Below are 20213 nucleotides of genomic sequence, written 5' to 3' on the forward strand. Positions count from 1 at the left end.
ATTACAGTAATGTGTTTGTGTTATATATGTATCTATATTGTTTTATTCATGTAATATCGTGTTTGTTCTAGGAATGACCAATTTATATATTTTAACTTGCAATGCATTTTTTATCTACTTGTTTATTTGCGTACAAACAAGAATAAACCGGTGTAATTTATATTAGTTGTATAAAATTATGTGTATTGATGGTTCTCTGGTTTCTGTCTAGTAATTATTTTCTAATCACTATCACCGCCGTTTTTGTGCATATTATAATATCAAACGTGATGGCAATTCAATCTTGTTGAACTTAATTTTTTTCTCCGCGCCTATTGTGAGTGCGCTCTAGTGAGATTTTTTTACGCCCTAATGGGATTAGCCCTAATGAGAAAAAGAAATTTTCAGCGCCTCACTGAGCGACGCTCAAATGGGATGCGCTCTAGTGAGACCAAACCTATATTATATCCAAAGACAGAACGGTTACCGGTCACACATATATAATATCCTTTGTCTGAAAGACACAATGGTTACCGGCCATACATACATAATGTCCTTTGTCTGAAAGACAGTACAATTGCCGGTCATACACAGATAATGTCCTTTGTTTGAAAGACATTGGAGCAAATTTAGTGCTTGACAAGATACATGTAAATACTAAAATATTAGAAAATGGTAACTTCTTTTATAAAACGTACGACATGACAATGCTAACAGAAAATGAAAGGGGTCTATCTGCTCCTTTGAAACCCTTACATTTTAAATGAATTCAATTTCGCTTAAACAAAATTATCTATTTTAGGTATTATTGTGTATAATTTTGTCCGTACACTTGTAGAGCTTTTTGAAAGATATGTTACAGTTTTACATTTTTTCTGATAAAAGAAATCCGATGCATATCTATTAGTTTAGTTCTATAATGTCAATAGTATTCTTCAAAGACAGAAAACGTGCCTAATTCCATCCATAGGGCATATACATGTGTGGGTGCATTTTCGTTTTACCAGGGACTTGATCTTAATACTTCGGACAAACCGAGTTATTATTCTATCCCGGACAACAAACGAGGTAAATACTCTACCTGGCTTATCCTGCTTTCCCAATGGAGATCAAGTAATGCAAGTAATTATGTCTCGGCGGTCTAGAACAGTAGTGGAAGTTGTAATTACACTTGTATAAATGAATTGAACCATGTACAATTTGCGACTTTAATAAATTATTTTGTACCATTCCTCCGTCAAGACCCCAGCCAACCTCCAAGATTTTTCATTCACTCTACTGTGTTATTCATAATCCTTACACATATTTAACGCACTATGTCTGTTCTTCATCGCGTAAATATACAGGAATGCATACTACAGAGCTGTAAGTTTTATTCTGCCGGCAGATGTATGATGGTGGACGGAACAATAGATTATTGAATTAAGGAAACCACAAAACAACCATATTTGTCATGGGATGCGATTGATTTATAACGTAAACTGTGATTATTTACTTTCTAACTTTGAGAGTTTGGGAATAATCTCATAATATGCATTTAGTTTGTCATAGAAGAATTGCACCCATAACAAATGGCAATAGGGAGACCAAACTGTCAATAATAATAATAATAATAATAATAATAATGTGAACAAAATTAACATAACAAGAAAAAAGCATGACCATGAATAGCAATAACATAAATCATTCAAATAACTGTAATCTGATATCGATGATTGCCTTAATGATTACACGTTTGTTATACCCTTGCTATACAGACTTTATAATCATATTTTCTGGAAAGTTACTTGCTAGATTTAGTTGTTCGGTGCATATGCTAAAAATTGGTACTTGTAGGCTTAGTAGGATTGAAAGAAATAAAAGGGAATTGTGACTTATACCAGAAATATAGTATGCATTGGTAGAAGATGAATTCATTGTGTGACTGTTTGTCCAGCCTATGACCATTTAAGAAAAAATATTATAATGAAGTTTATTATCTCTATCCATCTGTAGAAAAATTGGTATCATCATGAACCATAATAAGATATTCATTATAAGAATTCTTTCTTACTTTATCAATTTGGCTTTTCGATACTCTTGGATAATTCGTACGAATAGTGGATGCCATACTTAGTGGTAACAACACCTTTATAATAATATGCACTGGTTATTTATTGGATATTATGTATGTTTACACTTGCATTCCAATGTATTGAGATGTTTGACGTGCGGTACTGCCAATATAGACTGCACGACCGTGGCCTGATGTCAGACTGCTTGCCGATTACTTCTGATCTAAGAGTCAGAGATATAGAGAGATCTTTACAGATAAAAGTCAAGTTAGTCAAATCTGACACTGACTGCTTTTGTTGGTATGGTCATGCCATGGGCCAATATCCTTGTTCAACACTTGGTACGATGTTCGCGAGAAATTTTCCATCGACCAACCACAAACATCGTCTTCAAAATCGCAACTCACTAAAAAGAAAAGAAAAATATTGTCTTTACAATTATTGAAATTATACTCTTTACAACCTAAGCAGCTAAAGCGGCAAAGAAAAGACATCCCACTTTATGTCAAATATATAAGAATGAATATATCAATCTTTGAATAGTGCAGTTAAGAAGGCGCATCTAATGACATATTAGCATCATCAGTAGTAATAGTCGTAGTACTAGTATTATTAGTAGTGAAATGTGCTTGAGTTGTGTGTAGCTTGGCTTCAGAATTATTTATTACTTATCGATAAGATCGATTACTGTATAAATGTGTGTGTGTATGTGCGTGTGTGTGTGTGTTTGATTTGGAGTTTTAACGTATCTTTAACAAATTTGCGATAGTTTATAGTTGCTGTTGTTGTTGTTGTAGGGTTTAACGCAATTTTTTAGCACACGATAGGCTATACATGGCGGTCAGTATTAATGGTGGAGGAAGAACCTTGGAAAACCCCGGAAAGAACCACCGACCCATTAGAAGCTACTGGCAATCTTTCTCACATACCCACATTGGCCGAATCGAAGACTCGAACCCACACAGACAGAGGTGAGATGGCAGTGATCCGTAACGGAGAGCGCTTTAGACACTCGGCAACTCGGGACCCCGATAGTTTATAGTGATGTCTAGCACTGTGGCATCATGACGCAGACATATATTATCGTGTCCCAATTAGTCACATTATCATGACACCGAGCCGACCAGTCCTAACATTAACATCTAAATTCTTAGCGTCAAGCGAGGCAGCTGTTTGTACCATTTGGTATAACTAGCCAGGGTTTCGAGCCATCGACCTCCGGCATCTGAGGCGGACGCTCTAACCACTTTGGCCACCGAAACGGTTAAATTATCAATACCAGGTATAAGCGTCAAACTGAGAGTAACATGTCAACCAGTAAGCAACTTTATAAGACTTGGCTTAGAGTAATCTTTGTAGACCTTTTGCTGACTCATTCTCTTAAAGCTTGTAAGGAAAAAGTCCTGATATTTAAAGTGACGTTTGTTCTCCTTGGATTTGCAAAAACATATCCAGTGAAGAACAAACATTCCTAATCTGTATATCGACTAGAACTTTTCAGTTCGATGGAATTCAGTCTGCCTGCAACACAGGGTATCGTTTAGTTTTCCTTTTATATAGAACTATTGTGCATTTCGAACTGTAAGTGCTGCCTTCTTCTAGGTGATGCATTTATTTTCCTATATTCTCAGTTTCTTCCACTATGGCCATTTTGTCGCTTGTGCTATCCTTAAAACCAAAAATGTCTACCAAGAGCAGAATACTAGAATGCACCAGATAGTCTTATTAGAACCCAACGACGAACAGGAAGGAGTACATGTCATTAACCTAGAAAACATGAACCGTAGCCAGACTTTGAGGGGTCCTTACATTATTTATTTTATAAACCAATTTAAGGTCCCATTACAACTGTATTGAACAAACATTCATAAAGATTTACTCATATGCATATATAATATAAAACACAAGAATATTAGCAAGTACGGATTATACCCTGGAACACAACGTATATGTTTTGCCTATTGAAACAGATAAATGTATAGAAAGATATAATCAATGAAACTTGCATTAACAATAGAACATAAGACGAAACATGGACACTTATGGTTTACTTCCTTGTCCTAACATTAATGGTATACTTCCTTGTACTAACATTAATGGCATACTTCCTTGTCCTCACATCAATCTTGGTTTCTCGTATTTTAACTAAAATACGTAATATATGAATGCAATTCTAAAGAAATATTAATCTAAACGAACAACTTGCAATGATAATTTATACATCTATATGTCGAGGACGTCATAGTGGAGATAAACGTTTGTGCATTGTCAACAACATGCATGGGAAGACGTGTAGACAAGTGTGAAAGAAATGAAAAATATTTCTATATGGTTTTTTAAATACACACATCCTTGAGGAATAAATATTCTGCATGTTCAAGAATAATATAATAGTTATTCATAATCATGTAGATCATGACACGTGGTACGGGATTCGATTTTAATAGAGAAAAAAATAGTATTGGGTTCTCATGGAAAAAGTGGACTGATTATATGGGAGGGGGGGAGGGCAGGTTAATTATCAAGAAAGCAAGAAAACATTGTCAGTATTTTAATTTAAGACATGTACTTTGGAAAGTATTAGTTTATCATGAAGAACAGAAAAGAAATAAAACCTGAATGGACTTGCGGTAGCTTTCAGGCCAAGAACAGCTTTATTATTTCATTTTTAAAGAGAGATAATTTGAGGAATGCCACTGTAGTGATGATGGTTCCCCTTCCTTACTCGCTGTCGTTTGCTCTCGTATATAGGTAAAATAATAATCATGGTGATATTATATGCTTGTATATGTGTTTGTGAGTTTTTTATTTAGTTTCTTTTAACAGTAATGACGACTCTGTAGCTTGTAAATTTTTAACATTGTATCATTAGATTAGGAGAGGGAAGATCCCTATCAAAAATAAATAAAACACACGTAGCGAAACACATAGAAAATTTCAAGTAACTGGGAAATTTAACAATATAAATAATAATAATAATAATAACAACAACAACCATGTAGATTAACGCATAGAAAATGTCTAATAGTTGGTATAAGCTAAATTTAATAATAATAATAACAATAATAATAATAATAATAATAATAATAATAATAGTAATAATGATCATACTAATGGAAACACCTAAGGTAATTTTTCGAGACCTTGTCAACCATTATAACCGTAAAGCATGCAATAAGTTCTGATTCATATTTATTGATGGTGTTAAAAAAAAACATTAACAAACTCACACAGCTAGATCGTGCTATGACAATAATCAATAACAATGGGCCGAACAAATCTTTTATCGTAAATTACATGTGTAAGGTCTTTTAATTGTTAATAATAGCATATTCATTTTACAATATCGATGATTCAAACAGATTGGAGAAAGAAAGATATCGTCAATGAAACAAGAAATTACAGTAGGAAATTGGACGAAACAAAAGCAGCGGATTTGTTTGTTCCACAGGCTGCATTACGAAATTGAAGAGTGGGATCTTTTCATTGATAAATCTACAAGTATATATCGGAGGAAGGAAAATTAAAATGTATTGTCCACAAAAAGCAAAGAAGGGAAATCCAGCTTGAAAAATATATTCAGATATTTATATAGAAAATCATTTGACTTTTTCAACATGAATCTTTCATAAATATGTATGTAGCTGCTACATAATTTGACACATTTACTGAGTATATATGACAAACAACTTTAAATACGTACGGCTTACCGTTGATGTAGAAAATATATGATAGTTCCTTACCACATAGGCGAATTTTGGGGAAATAACATTAAAACTAATCATAGCAAAAATAATAAAAAATAAGACAGCAAATGAAAATTACTAAAGCATAATAACTAACAACAAATAGTGCAATATGCGACGTTAGGGGATGATATCGCCTATTTATTAAAACCTCCAAAAATCTGCTGCCACTTTTGTCTATTCACATTTGGGTATATTTTATACACTTACCGGTATTTTTCGCAGGTGTTCAGCTACCTTCGGCTGAAGGTTTTTTTGTCGTTATGTACAGAGACGTCATTTGGGCGGGGGAGGGTTGCCCCCCCCCCCCGAATTTGCATGTGCAGTAAAATGTAAAATTGCCGTTGCCTATATACGAAAATTAACAAGCCCGTCAAGTTTTGTCCCCCCCAACTCAATCACGTTTTGCCCCTCCCCCCATCAAGTTTTGCCTCCCACCCCCACCCCCCGAAAAAGTTGAAATGACGTCCCTGGTTATGTACATACTATTACTGGATGAAATCATACGTTTGACAACTTATATATCAACATGGAATAACACCATGCTTTGTAATATGGCTAATTTGAACTTCGCGTAAGATGTGGCTGTTACCAAATACCGATAGGAGTCTAAACTACGTATGTTTGTTACGGAAATATTAGCATGCAGCAAACTTAGATATTTTCATAAACAGGTGACTTCATATCCACATATCATCCATCACAACCGACACAGATTTGGGGCACGAACTTATCAGACTATAGGTAACCTACACGAACCTGGGCTTTCATAATGGTTAGGTGTTAGCCTTCCTTGGGATCTTAATACAGTGTCCACAATACCAGTGATACAAAGTTGCAATAGTCTGTCAAGATTTGTACGGTACATTAATTTGTAAGGAGGGATACACATACTGTAATCTCTTTAATGTTTTGCTTAATTTTATTTATTTATTAGTGTTTTATAAAACATGTTATTATGAGTCTAAACACGTATTATTTAATAATAAAATGCCAGCCCTCAAACTTTGTAAATCTCTGTGTGGGCTAGTAAGGCAGCAGACTAATCGACCAATAAAGACACAGAGCTGGGCAATGCATGAATAGTAAGTCCCTCCAACCCTCACCACCACATCTTTGCCTCTGTCTGTCTCTCTGTCTGTCCCTGTCTGTCTCTCTCTCTGTCTCTCTCTGTATCTGTCTCTCTCTATCTGTCTGTCTCTATGTCTCTCTCTCTCTCTCTCTCTCTCTCTCTCTCTCTCTCTAAAGCCCCGAGTGGCCAAGTGGTCTAAAACGCTCACAGTTACGGATCACTGCCATCTCAATTCTGTCTGCTATGGGTTAGAGTCTCGGGCTCGGGCAATGTTGGTAGGTGAGAAAACTTGCCAGTAGCTTCTCGTGGGTCGGTGGTTCTTTTTGGGGTTTCCCCGGCTTCTTCCTTCACCATTTATACTCACCGTTATGTATAACCTATATTGTGCTAACAAAATGGCGTTAAACCATATAACAACTACAAAACTCTCTCGATCGATGGATCGATTGATCGACCTTCGCAGAAAGATACAGCAAAAAACGAGCGTGGCATCTTTTCGCCTGTGTGTCATCCGATGATATCTCTGTACCTCTTAATGATGGGAAAATGTAGTCACACAAAGTAACGGAAAGGGGAAAGTTAGAACATGAGGATATAAAGAATTGTGTGGTTGTTAGAAATATTAATTAAATGATAATAATGACTTAGATAAACTGTAAATACATCTAAATAGTTGCTGGTTCATCATTCCTCTTAGTTCATGCTTCCAGCTCCTTTAAACATGCTAGCCAGTATGTGAAAGCCAGTGCCTTCAACGTTCAAGTAGTTTGCTATGCTGTGCTCGTAGTACTCTACTTTCATCATATAAACCGTCTTGTTGAAATCGTGAGTGTGTCTTATTTGCGTTTTATCAATATGAATCAAAACAGAAGTTAAAGAACTTGAACCAGCGTATCAGTTTGCAAAGGAGATTGCGATTATTGCTAAAGGTTAAGAACTAGACTTTGTAACGGACATACTGGACAGGGCTGTCATTCGTTCCGTCGATACACATTTGTTTATATTCAGTCTGAACAGCAAGTAGATGTATGTGATGTAAATAAAATATAGTATTAGTACGCTCTCTCTCTCTCTCTCTCTCTCTCTATCTCTCTCTCTCTCTCTCTCTCTCTCTCTGTGTGTGCGTGTGTGTGTTTGTGATTTGGATTTTGAACGTAGCTTTAATATTTTTCAGTCATATCGCTACGATGTCTGCGTTGTGGCAGTTTATAATGATATCTAGCACTGGGACATCATGCCGCAGACATGTACCATGCTGAATGCCAAGCGAGGCAGCTATTAGTACCATTTTATAAGTCTTTGGTATGACTCGGATGGGGATCGAACCATCGACCTCTAGCAACCGAGGCGGACGTTCTATCCGCTAGGCCACCGGAGCGGTCTTAGTATGCTGTATTTTCGGTATACCACTCGCTGTAAAAAATGTTCATTAAAAGCTATTTCGGCAAGCCTAGTTTCCTTTTAATGAAAAATGTATACACCTCCTGTTATATCAATAATACACCGTACATACTACGAAATTGTGCTTTCCAATTATAAGGCCATATTTTCTCGTCGCTCATAATGAAATGGTTTCCATTGCTTTCAAAAGTTAATATCAGTAGGAAACAAAACGGCATTCTAAGTTTCGTGATTCTAAGAGCATCTTTTCTGAGAAAATTGCACTTTGCTATGGTAAAGACGAATACAACGCAGTTTTTAATAGCTGTTGAGCTCCTACTTTGACATTAAACTTCAACAGGTAAGTCTATGCTGAATTGAACATCTGAAAGATGATAAATAAACGGGAACAGTTCTTGTCTCAAAAATGTCATAAGCTACCGCGGAAAACTAAAATATGTGTGATGGTTATGGTGTTCAATATTTTTCTTCTTCTTCTACACGTATTCTAAGTATTGTAAGGAAATGACAAATGTAATCGGTATAAATTTAATATACTTTGCGGAGATATAGTATGGGCAGGAAATGGGGAACTGAATCGCAGGACAGCCATTTTCTCAGCTTGTGAGAATAAGGACGAGGAGTGCGAGGGAAGGAAAAAAAGTACTCATTTTTCGGGACTGTGGAATGACGTGCTGTAAAGGTTAACTTAGAAAACTATAAATTGTGCAAAAGACAATGTTTGGCTGCATAATTATAGCATATCAGTACATGTTGTTGCTTGTGAATGTATCAGAACTTTGTGATTCGTTTCCCAAGCAGACAATACATATTCAGGTACGTTAGTACGTATACATTAATTGTATATTATACATATATTTTTTGATATGGAACAAAAATAATCCCCGGTGGACAATAAATTGTCACAACCATCATTTTCACTGAATGTAGAGGCTCATGTTGGGGGGTGGGGGGTGGGGCCTCATGTGGAACTGTTCCTAATGGTGATTAAAATGTATTATAGTATTCATTGAATGAAAAATAAAATAATTTATTTCTGGATTTCAGAATTTGATTTAAATATATTCCAGTATTCATTGAACAGGTATTATAATATTTGTTTCGATGATTTGGAAGAAAATGTTATGTGTTGCAGCATTCCCGATAGTTTTACTTACGATTATCACCGATTCTTCAAACGTTATGAGCCATTTAAAAATGAATAAAATCTGTCTGTCTTCTAATACTTGTGAAACAAAAACACAAACTATATTCTGATAACGGAATTTTCAACCTTCTCAACATTATGATTTGTCTATTATTTTATTAACATTTCCAGTCTTAAATCGCACTCTCGAAATGAGAGAGAGAGAGAGATAGAGAGAGAATATTTGCTATACTCACGGGCATTCAGATAAACACAAACAAGGGCATGGAAAAGAAGAACTGTCAACATCAACCCTTCCGCAGTGAACATTTCCAACTATGACTCGCTTTTAAGAATGATGAGTTCAGTTAATATCGAATGAGTCACATGATTAAACTAAACTTTTCTATTATTTTGCATCACACTGTCGATAAGGGGAAACGAACGATTTCCAGATTGAAAAATTAAGTACATTTGCTGCATTAACGTGTTCTCAGAGAGAAAAAGGAAACGTTTAATGGGGCTGTTTACGTACTCTTAAATAAGTGACAAAATAGTTCAATGGAATCACGTCTGCTTAAATATTCAGATAAGTTAAGAACCTTCTGCAAACAATGTAATTGTTAAGTCCATCATGGCAATTTAGCTTTGAGATTTATTTGCCCTTTAGGACAGATAATGTGATTTTTCATTTTGTCAAACCTGATGACCAAGTAAACTTTGGCGCATATGTATTAATTTGAGGCACACATATTATTTTAATTTTGTGGGTTCAAGGGGGTGGGTGGGCAGCTGTATCTCTTCTTGTAGGTTTAACGCCATTTTTTTCACATGATTGGTTATAAACGACTTTCAGTATGTTAGATGGAGGAATATCTATGAAAGACCACGTTAAGAACCACCGTCACAAGGGAAGCTACAGGCAAAGCTTTCACATAAACTCACGCTTGCCAAGCCGAGACTCAAATCCACCCAGAAACATGTAAAGATTTCAGTGGTCTTAAAGGCGAGCGCGTCAGGCCACATGGCCACGCTTGGAAAATTGCACACAAAAAGAAGGTATGAAGACTGCTGTGTAGCACATGTAGCCTGGAAAACAGTTTGAAGAAAAAGTGCTCCTACTAGATATGTAAGAAAGTAATACGTTATCAACATAAGTTAAAGAAATAAGCTCAATATATGACACTGTATAGTTAATTACCTTGTTACTGATTTATCAAAACGAAGATATCCTGACATTTAAGAGGGGATTCAATTTCTTTAGGAATGAACAATCATAACATGTAGCAGTGTATAGTGTGGTATATGGAACCATGATGCGCGCACACACACACACATATATAATTATACATTGAAACTGATGTGCCCATATTTCATATAATGTGCCAGGTTACTCAAAACTTCTGCAATAGTTCTACAGATATCCATGATGCCTTGTCCGAGACAGAATCACATATATCCCAGTTCACGTTCTACCCCTATAAATGTAGTTCCTATTATACATGTAACATTCTTCTTCAGTGTGGACTTTAGAAAGGTTTGTGATGTGATGAGATATGCAAAAGCTCTCTAGTGGGAGAATGTGTTATTTAAGAAAGAGTATCATTACCGTTGAGTCATTTCATCAAACCATTTTAAACTGCATTGTAATATTCATCGTGCTGGCGTCATGGTAAAGAAATAGTGCGTTTCACGTAAGACGGTATGAATGTCGTGTTTCCTTAACATTATCAAGACTATTCAATATAGTACATATAACGTATATAATAAACAAAATCATTAAAAAATGTGACTTGGGCAAATTTTAAGTGGTCAGACCGTATTGCAAAGTAAACATTAAAGCAAATACTGATAAGTTCACAATTAAAACATCAATTAAATATGAAGCTAAGCGTACAATGAACGTAAGTTTTTATTTCTATATCACAATAACATTAGCACGTATCCTTTCTCAGGACACATTAGCATTTTTCTGCGATTATTTTCACACAGACGCTGCATAATATGTGGTGAATATGATTACCGGAGCATCATAACATTGATTCCTCGAGTACTACAGGTTATATGACGTCAGTTCCTTTAGATGAGCAATAAGGGTTGAACTTACAGCTTGTGCCATGTCACAGAAACGCCTTTCTATTCAAAGACATGTAAACGTGCCTATTTCAGGCCAGGAATCTTGTGGGATGAAGATTAATAAAGTGTTTTGTTTACATTTAATGCATGCTTACAATAGATTAAATTGAATTTGGTTCCCATTTACGGTAAATGCAACTAAACTCCAACATTATGAATATAAACGTCATAAGCAACCGTACACACTTTCACTTCAATTATTATCAGTACAATTACTACCATTGTCATTGTAGTAACAATTGATACCATTCTTACTTCGGTTCATGATTATCTACGAAAGTGGTATATTCCTGAGCATCATTTTCATTGTTTAGACGATAATGGACTTTGTCGTAATATCATTTTCCTGTTAGACGGTAATATTCTGACTTTGTCGCAATATCATTTTCATATTAGACGGTAATAGCGTGGCTATGTCGCAATATCATTTTCATATTAGACGGTAATAGTCTGACTTTGTCGTAATAAAATTTTCCTGTTAGACGGTAATAGTCTGACTCTGTGGCAATGTCATTTTCATGTTAGACGGTGTCATGTTATAAGTACAGAATAATAGCCAGATTGCAACATGTGTACGCTAGACCCTGAGGCTAATTATTTGCTTCATAAATGTTGCGAGTTTAAGCCGACATCACAAAGACGGAGGGGGGGGGAGCCAGTTGTATATTACATTTCCATAGGAACTTGTTAATGGCGCCTTATTCTGATGAGTTCGATTCACATGTAAGTGGCAGGAATTGCCGGTGTTGGCTCAAAAGAATAATAAGTGGGGGTCGTAAATCAACCCATGACAGACTGCCGGGGAGGTGGCAACGTCTGCTAATTATGTAGACCATGGGTGAATCGACATCCACTCGGAATTGAGCAAGTTGTGGCCACCATTGGAATCGCAAGTTTAAATCTAAAGTCTTGAAACTAAACGTCAGTAGTCGCTAAACCAACCTGCGGAAATTAGATAAGGAAGTTATAAGCTACTCCGATGGCGGGAAACATTGTTATTCTGGGAATTACAGAGGAGCTTCGGAAAAGGTCAGTGACTTATTTGCTCGATTGTCGCTATCTATTACGGCAAGGAAGATTTTAGGGACCGGAGGAGCTGTAGGAGAGAGAGAAGGGAAATACCCTGGTACAGTTGGTCCCGTGTCTCTGGGAGACAAGAAAAGGAGAGAACGGAAGTGGAGGAAGTGGAAGGGTGAAGGACGTGGTTGTTGGACTGAAGGGGTACTGGGTAGAGTCAAGAAATACTACAGATGAGTAGAAACACAGGACAGGAGGAAAATCTATCACAATAAGTCAGATGATGAAATAGGCCGTCACTTGGTCGAGTGAAAGACGACTGATAGGGTTTTGAATATTGAACTTCATTTTGAGGAATGACTATCTGTAATTGAATATCATTAAATTTGTTGTTTATTCGAATTTCACCTTTCGTGTATTCAGTAATTTAACTGTAGGCATCGCTGACTGGGGGCTCATAGCTTTGCATCTACTTCAATTTCTAACAAAAAATGACCCAGGTTGGGCCTTCTGTAATAATTAAAGATAATACTGGGAGAACCCCACCCCAACCTAAGGTAGTCTAGGGGACCCTTTACAGACGGTAATAGCGTGACTTTGTCGCAATGTCATTTTCATGTTAGACGGTAATAGTCTGACTGTCGCAAGAAAATGTTCATGTTAGACGGTAATATTCTGACTTTGTCTCAATAAAATTTTCCTCTTAGACGGTAATATTCTGACTTTGTCGCAATTATCCTTCTAGCAATTGAATTCCAATGTTATGATCGATCCTTTTAAAGTCTCTACGAAAGACAACGTAGGTTTCAGTCTTGAACGGAACATATCTCCGAAAGTTCATTTAAAAATAAAACAAATGTACCATTTGAAGCTAGTATAGACTGTTTTATTGAGAATTTTATAATCAGTCGTCTTGTCTCTTTGTCTGTAGGTCTCTTGCTATGTCCTCAAATATTGCAAGTTCCTTGCTACTGATGGTGTACTTCCCCTCAATACCCGGATGTATTTCACGGTTCCTCCTGAAATTAGTATATTATACACAATACGACGAAAACATTCAATTATATTATCTGTAACTGGTCTATGATGTTTATTATTCACCTGCACACTCTAGGAAAAGTGCACACACGCACACTTATGTATGTATGTATATAAATATATATATATAAATATATATATATATATATATATATATATATATATATATATATATATATATATATATATATATATATATATACATGTGTGTGTGTATGTGTGTGTGACAAAACAGTAAAACAACAGTGCAAAACTGCTTCAAAATCAACCTAAGTACTTTCGAAATCTTCGAATTCCTTTCACGAACGATAATTACACATAACAAAAGACAAAATTGCGAGTACTATGCAAAGTCTGGATTGTGTTTGTTGTATATAAATATAACTACATCCAAAATAAAGGCTGAACGATGTTGAGTGTCGTTACTACCTGTTATAAATGCCTGATTTGCTAGCAATACAAAATTGTATTATTTTCGGTAGTGTTCAATATTTAAACACCAGATAAATATACAGAGTACAAAGTCGTTCTCGTTTCATCTGACCGTTTCCACTCCAAGTTATTTATGGACAGTTAAACTAGACGAGACGTCAGAGTGAATCCTCTTTATAAATTTAGGACGTCACCACAATCGACCGCTAGCGTCAATTTGCAGCCATTTACTACGGGTCGTCGTGGCACATTAAACCGACTGTACATCGAGCCAGCGCCTCGACAGAATCGATAAAAAGACGACTCTTTTTCTGAAGCAAAATAATTAAACATAGTTTCTCCTTCATAATCACCTTTAGTGCCAACAATATAGTGTTCACAATCTGACCTTCTACTTGGTCGATAATTGCATTACTTGCAACTGTCATCCCACATATCGCGGATTTCATTTTTAATAAGGTCAGAGTTCAAACAGCAACGTCACATGTAAACCATGCATGCACAATGCCAATGCCAATACGATTCTCTTCAAAAAAGTATTTATTTATTTATTTTTTTATTTTTTTGGCAAAGTGTCATTTGAACATCCACACAAAGGATACAGATCGATGAAATACGTTGTCATTATTTTGACCTTGTTGGAAAGACGTCTCCATGAAATGTGACATACGGTTTAAGCATAATATATTCGTCGGCAGCGTTTCATTAATATATAATGAGTTGTTCGAATGTTTAATAAATAAAAGGCTACAACTCAAAATTACATTCCGCCTTGCTTTGACTATAGCCTTGAGGCTGGGGACCAGGTGATGAGCGGTCACACTATACGCCTGGACACGTTTTGGTGAAAGTTTCAAAGTCGTTTCGACTCTCCACTCCGGTACAGTAAACGAACAACACCATAACGCAAATACTCTTAAATTTCTGACTTAGGTTATTTCAAGGAAAACAAACATGAAGACAGAGAACGATTTAGTACAACTCAGTGTTAGCATTGAAAAGTCGGATGATTGATTAGAAGAACATTGCACACTGTTCGCTTTTCTCTTGTCGGTGATATATATATATATATATATATATATATATATATATATATATATATATATATATATATATATATATATATATATATATATATATATATTCGGTTAACTTTTAACCTGAATGATACTTACCTTTTCTTCATAATACATCCGACAGCAACCCAGAAGAAAACTAGTACAAGGATGGCGTCGCCAATGAGAATATATAACGGTACTGGAAATAATAAAATGCAGATCTATAAACTATGAAGAAGACTTTACTGCCCAAGACTATCTTCAAACTAATATATTATTATTATGTAATTTTTTAACATTTTCCTTTTGTTTTTTCTTCAATGTCTGTATCTCACTGTGTTTGTTGATATCTCTCTCTCCCTTTATATATATATATATATATATATATATATATATATATATATATATATATATATATATATATATATATATATATATATATATATAATAAACTGATAACGAACAGTGCGAAACTAGTATCTAGCATCACGCTGAGTTAAACTAGTTGAAACATGATAAAGTTAGAAGCTTGAATCCCTGTAGAAACAGCCATGGTATTTGCCTTTGAAAAAGAGACTCATTAAAGAGTCAGGTTAACTAGATACTAATATCGCACTGTTCTTGTTAGTTTATTGCATCTATCTTAATCAATCCCTGACACATGTGATCCCTTGCTGGATCCAGTGCACTTCAAAGGGTTTTTATTCATTTTTTTTTAAAGATCTAATTACTCTATTCGAATGTATCTTTTCCAGGTGTCAAGTTAATTATAAATCTTAGATAGGAATTACGAACCTAATATTTAAGATTTAACTTACATTCAAGGTCCTTATTCCCAGAAATATGTATCTCGCTCTCGGAAGTTTTGCTAGTGTCAATAATTTTGGACGAGGCGGTTGTGGTCGCCATATTTTTCCTTCCTTTGAAAGTTAAATGCAAAATCATTATAATTTGGTGACATTGCCAGCAGCAATATATAAAAAGAAAAGCTTCAACTGACACCTTATTGTCCGGAATTGTAACGGCACTACCGAAAACCCTTAAAAGCGAGACATGAAATTGTATTTGTACAACAGAACACATTTCAACACAATACATGAAACTGTATTGGCGCAACAGAAAGTCCTTAAAGGGAAGACATCAAATGGTATTGGCACAACATAAATCCCTTAAACACAAGACATGAAATTGTATTGGTACAGCAGAAAACCCTTAAACACAAGACAATACATTGTATTGGCACAACAGAAAACCATTAAACACAGTACACGGAATTGTATTGGCACAACATAAAACCATTAAGTACAATTTATTTCCTACTATGTACAATTTTTAGTCCCTTAATCGTTTGAAAATTCATTTATGTTACGGTGAAATATTTTTAATTTCAAGCCGTAAGAGTTAGGTTCCAAGACAAAAGACCCTTCATTAAAATGTTCTCAGAGTTAATGCGCGGGCATATTTTATGAATATTAATCGTAAGGAGGTTATACTTTGAGATGAACAAATCAATTTTGCAAATTACATACTGCAAAGCATGGCTATGTGTTTTTAATAGCATATAACTGTATTGATATTTAGGTATAGAGCATGAAAGGTGTATGTACCAACTACCAATAATCTTATGAATATAGAGCTGTAACCATGCATCCAATGTAGGAAAGGAAATTATACCTTCAACGTAGCAAACACGAAATTGGCCATTACACCCGTAGTTCACCCACACATAGTTTGTGGAGAAGCCAAACGTAACTCTGTAAGTGCAATCAACCTCGGATATGTTGCGAAGAAGTTTGACTGCCACGATTTCACTAGCTCCAGGAACGACGCATTCCGCATAAGCACTGTTCTGTTCGGCACACACAATATCGGTGAAAAGATTCCGATTGCACGGGTGGTCTGGAATAGAGATATATTTCGCAATTCATGAAATAAATTTGAAAAGTATATAATACGCATCTCTCTCTCTGTCTGTCTGACTATGTATGTTTATCTGCCTCTCTCTCTCTCTCTCTCTCTCTCACACACACACACACACACACACACACACACACACACACACACACACACACACATTTTCTTAGGGCCCAGGATGGGATAGTTTTCTAAAGCGCTCGCCATTTCAACTCTTTCCACATGGGTTCCCAATGTAGATATGTCAGAAAGCTTGCACGTGGCTTTCTGTGATCAGTTTTTCTTACCGGGGCTTTCTAGGGTTTGTCCTCCACCAGTTAAACTGGCCACCATGAATAGCAGCATATCATGCCCTGAAAATAGTCCACCCCCAAAAAAAAAATATAACAGCAAATTTAATTAACATATAATAGTTTTATAGTCTACACAGTAGGTACAGACTGAGACCTTATCCTACATATTACAGTCTAAAGTATACAACATATATATTTATCTAACAAGATCATCTGATGTGTTAGAAATTCACCTCAAATACACACCCGCCTACCCATCCATCCTATCCCAACATTTCCTCCCTTATGTATCACGAGAGAACATTGACAGATTCCCTGCATGATTTAGCTCTATCTACGCAGGAGAGACTTATAAACTTATACCCATGCCTCAAAGTGAATTCTGTATCTTTTCTAATGTTTGTTCAATCAATTCTCATCGTCAAGCAATGGTCCAATGAGGGGGAGGGGGCGGGCTATTACGGAATGCATCTTTTTTTAATTGCAACATAAATTTAAATCTCCTTTAAAGGATTGACAGAAAATAACAAATATAAGAATCTTGTTTTTTGTAGAGAACTCGAGTACCCCTGGACAGAGACCTAAAATAAAACCTTCACATAAACGACGGTAGTCATAAGTGCGTAAGGACAGGAAATAACAAAACATTCACGGCGAAGCAGCCAAATAGAGAGTAATTACTGATCAGGGAAGACAACCAAACAATGATAATGAAACTACACCAGGTACTGATCAATGTTTTAATTTTATCCCAGTAACGACAAGAAATTGCGCAATAATGTATTTATATCATTAATTGATACAAGTCCTTGTGCAGAAATGATACATGCTTCACTCATAGACGAGTACGAAGATGGCTGTGAAGCGACTAATGTATCAATACAGGTAATTATTCATATTAAAATATGTGGAATATCGACTTACCCCTATCCAAAGAGACCTGTGCTGTGATCCTCACTGTACAGTTCAATACTGTCAGATTTATGACTAGGAACAACTTCATCCAGCGTAGTTCATGCAACATAGAATATGCAGATTCCATATTGTTAATGTATCTCACTGAAGATTCTTGAAACGCGTAATTACGTAAGCTGCATAAAACTTTCCCAGTGTTGCCTATTCAACAGTGATACACATATGGGCAATACAATTAAACTCCATTAAATATATGTCCTTAATGTGCAGAATCATGTAGAATTTTTCTCAAACCATTTAACTGTTCGTAAATGATTCAAACATGCTTGATTAGTGTAATGAAAATTTGATTAATCCAGAAGCAAAAAAAAAAAAAGTGGTTATGAAATATGGTGTCATGGCTTTCTATGATCTTGTAACAAAAATATGCATAACCAGCATGGTGCCCTCATATATAGGTATGCTTTGTTTACGAACTGTTGTAAATATATATGATCAATAATCATATCCATCAATGCCCTTAGGGCGACCAAAAATGTTTATCTCTCTTGATTTATTGTTTTGATCGTAGTTTGGCTATGTAAATTAATAATCTGCATTATCACCAAATCTTTCCTTTATGAATACAAAAATATGAAAATTACTTTACGACGACTATTTGATAATTTACAGTTTTATCATCTTAACCATTGTTTGATAATAACGCCGAAATATTTACCGACCCATCTCCTTTGAAATCCTTCGATATAACTCGCTTCGTTACAAACGTTAATTATCATTCTGTCTCAACAAACAAGCTATCCTGTGATACAAAATTGATACTTGAATATTACTGATAGATTTAATTTTAACATGTTATATGTAAGTGAACCCTTAATGCTTGAATAGAAGAAGGATTTGTCTTTTTCTAATGTTGTCCACGTCAGTCGTGAATTATATATGTTTGGTCGAAACATAGTTCTTTATCAAGCAATTCATCTTGACGTTCATCGCTCAAGGCAAAATATCCCTACACAGCTTCTGAACAATCTTCTCCTGGCATCGCACTTAAATCATCCAAATTGTCTCTGTGCGTCAGTCATCGTCAAAGTGGACTCTGAATCACCATTAATGATAGCTTATATATATATATATATATATATATATATATATATATATATATATATATATATATATATATACTTATTTATTTATTTGCATTGTAAAATAAATGACTTGTTTGTTGGATTTTTTATACTCACCCACCCCTCATTTTCTCTCTCTCTCTATCTCTCTGGAATGCTCATGGATGAGAACTGAAAATATGATCTAATATCTCAAGATAGTTGTCTTTGTAATATAGCCAGAAAAGTGTTGCAACGATTTCCTCTTCTTCAGTTATGTACTTTTTCAAGTTAATCTTCAGCGCCTTAAGGACAAGTCAATGTGTAATGCTGTATCTTAGTGGGTTGATTTGTGTCTTATATTTTGGATATATGCGTCTCGTTTCACGTAGCTAAAGTGTTGTAAGCTATGTAATCGAATGATGTGGTCCCCTAAATTGTGTCATGGAATACGCGAAGGGTCATGGTCAATCTGCACGAAAGGTAAAGCTGATAAAATTGAACGTATTTCAGACTCCCCCTCTATTGAACTTAATTCAATCCCCCCCCCCCCCCGATTCCACCTCTATTGTCAATTCAAACCTTGCGTTTGTTCTTCTCCACATTCAACATTAAGAGGTATATAATCCGTCTAATTGTCTTAACGGTCCATACGTTTTCAAATAGCCCACTATATGCTTGCTTGTTTGTCTGGTTGTTAGTTTTAACATTTGGAATGCATCCATTTTGCAAGTGGACCATTGGTCCAGCAATAAAGACCTGGCGATTTCTGATCCAGATACATCACTTGCGGAGGTTAACAGATTTTTTTCTTATAAGGTCTCCATACCTATTATTGCTTGACACGTTAGGGTTAGAAAGTGACCTGTTGGGAACCTCGAATGTATAAAAGTAAGCATCAAGCTTGTACGTGTAAACAGATAAAATTA

At 35.5% G+C, this 20213-nt stretch overlaps 1 protein-coding gene across 1 annotated transcript in view; it reads right to left on the reverse strand.

The window, feature by feature from the left end:
* LOC149791488 (uncharacterized) overlaps positions 1 to 9713 on the reverse strand; it is a 28936-nt gene extending 19223 nt beyond the window's left edge. Inside the window, exons 1-2 of the mRNA XM_089969207.1 lie at positions 9636 to 9713; positions 2323 to 2439 (exon numbers count right to left, since the gene is read on the reverse strand). The gene's annotated coding sequence lies outside the window, so the exon portion shown is untranslated. The remainder of the gene's footprint in view (positions 1 to 2322; positions 2440 to 9635) is intronic.
* Between the last annotated feature and the right edge of the window lie 10500 nt (positions 9714 to 20213).

Source organism: Sinohyriopsis cumingii, chromosome 9 (genome assembly GCF_028554795.1).
Source record: "Sinohyriopsis cumingii isolate HCF-2022 chromosome 9, ASM2855479v2, whole genome shotgun sequence".
Classification (NCBI taxonomy): domain Eukaryota; kingdom Metazoa; phylum Mollusca; class Bivalvia; order Unionida; family Unionidae; genus Sinohyriopsis; species Sinohyriopsis cumingii.